This window comes from Pteropus vampyrus, unplaced genomic scaffold (genome assembly GCF_000151845.1).
Source record: "Pteropus vampyrus isolate Shadow unplaced genomic scaffold, Pvam_2.0 Scaffold90, whole genome shotgun sequence".
NCBI classification, from domain to species: Eukaryota; Metazoa; Chordata; class Mammalia; order Chiroptera; family Pteropodidae; genus Pteropus; species Pteropus vampyrus.
The window spans coordinates 3,574,770-3,576,913 of record NW_011888871.1 but is presented as its reverse complement, the minus strand read 5'-3'; positions in this window follow the sequence as shown (position 1 = coordinate 3,576,913).

The window sequence follows — 2,144 nt, the reverse complement described above, 5'->3', positions numbered from 1 at the left end:
ATATAACTTTTATCTATATAATCTACAAAAATACACATATATACTTACATTTGTTTTTAAATTCTGAAGTTTATAGTATGTTGTGTTTTCCCAAAATTCATATGTTGAAGCTCTAAGCCCCAGTGTATTTGAAGATGGGGCCTTTGGGGGGTAATTAAGGTTAGATTAGGACATGAGGATGGGTCCTTCATTATGGGATTAGTGGCATCATAAGAAGAGGACATCTCTCTCTCTCCCTTCCCCCCACCCCTACTGGGGAAAGGCCATGTGAGGACATAGCAAGAAATCTGCAATCCAAGAAGAAAGCCTTCACCAGGAACCAAACTGGCCAACACCTTGATCTTGGACTTCTCAGCCTCTGGAACTGTGAGAAAATGACTCTCTGTTGTTGAAGCCACCAGTCTATGATATTTCGTTATGGCAGCCCGGGCAGACTAAGACATCGTGTTATTAGGAACCAACAAAGGAGGCTTGATTACGTACGTTCTTAAAGATCACTGGCCGAAAGTGGAGGAAGACAGGAAAAAGGACACGAATAGATTCAGGAAGACTGGATAGGAGACTGTAGTAGGCAAGGTCAGAGATGATCTTAGCTTATCTAGAAGCATAAAAACGGAGGCCAAAAGAAGTGAATGGATGCAGGAAATATTTAGGAGTTAAAAGAGACAGGACTTGTGGACGAGAAAAATATAGAAATCAAGCATAACGTTGCGATTTCTCACTTGAGCAATTGCTGGCTACTGGTAACTCCTCTCACTGACATAGGGAACGCAGAAGGAAGAGCAGGCTTTTTTTTTTTGGCGGGGGTGGGGGGAATTCAGTTTTAGACATATCCAACTTGAGATGCCTGTGAGAGTCAACAGACATTTGGATACATGCATCTGGCGCTGTGAGGATGGGGTGGGCTGGAGATAAACCTGTGGGAGTCGCCAGCATAAAAATTATCATTAAAGCCATGGGAACAGTTAAGATTGTGCAGGGAGAAGTACGTGAAGGCGGCCGATATCAGAACTCTGAGGAGCTTCCAGGTTTAAGGACTGGGGAAAAGAGCAGGAATCGGCTAAGGAGCCTGAAAAGAAGCTTTATGAGCAACACCGATTCACAGAAGCCTAGAGAAGATCATGTTTCAAGAAGCAGGGAGTTACACAAAATAAACGTTTAATGGCACTTGGTGAAGACATCACAAATCGCTTCACAATGAGGATGTGATTTCAGCCATTCCGCCAGGACATCTGAACTCCGTCGGCCATGCACTGCCTGTCCGCCAGACCAGTGGTTTTCAGTGTGTGGTCCTCCGAAGAGGAGGATGGATATCACTTGGGAACAATCCGTGTTTTAACAGGCCTTTGGGGGTGATTCTGATGCTCACTGAGGTTCCAGAATCCTGGCACTAGACAAGGCTCAGGGAGCACTTGGTAACCATTCTTCTAGGAAGCACTTCCCTTTCTACTAAATACGTTTCCCATTAGATTTGTTAATACATTTTACCAAGCTGCTGGAGCCTGAGAAGCAGGATTTTGTCAATACCCAGCATTTATTGTAACGGAGATCCTATCTTGATTTTAATGTTCCTGCCCTACAACCAGCCAAGACCTACCACCTTCCCTCTACTGAGTGTATCTCTTTCCATCTTCGTAACTGTGCTCATTCATAACATCTAATTATCCAAGGTGTCTGCTACCTCGTGGCTACTCCTTGTGTATATTTTTCAGTTTCTGATCCTGCTACCAATTGAATAAGTCTCAGTCTCACAGTGTAAATCCGTCCGTGACATGGATTGTTGATGAAACTGCAAACTGGTACAATTTAGGAGAGTAATTGGGCATCATCGATCGAAACAACAACGAACACATCACCTTTGACCCAGTAACTCCACTTCTAGGGGTTTATCCTACAGATGTACTTGCACATGTGCACAAAGAAGTGGGGCCTTTCCCCTCGCCTTCTCAGGCCAATGCCGGGTCCCCCACCCTCCAGGGTCCCCTCCGAGTGAGTCAGGGGAGTCGTCTCCGTCAGAGGCCTGTTCACACCTCACTTCACACTTGAGTCAGTCGGAAACAGCTGGGGAATCCCTCGCAGGCGCAGCGTGTCGCACGTCCTCCCCCAACAGCGGTCCAAACCGGTTTGCGACTTGGTTTTCTCTC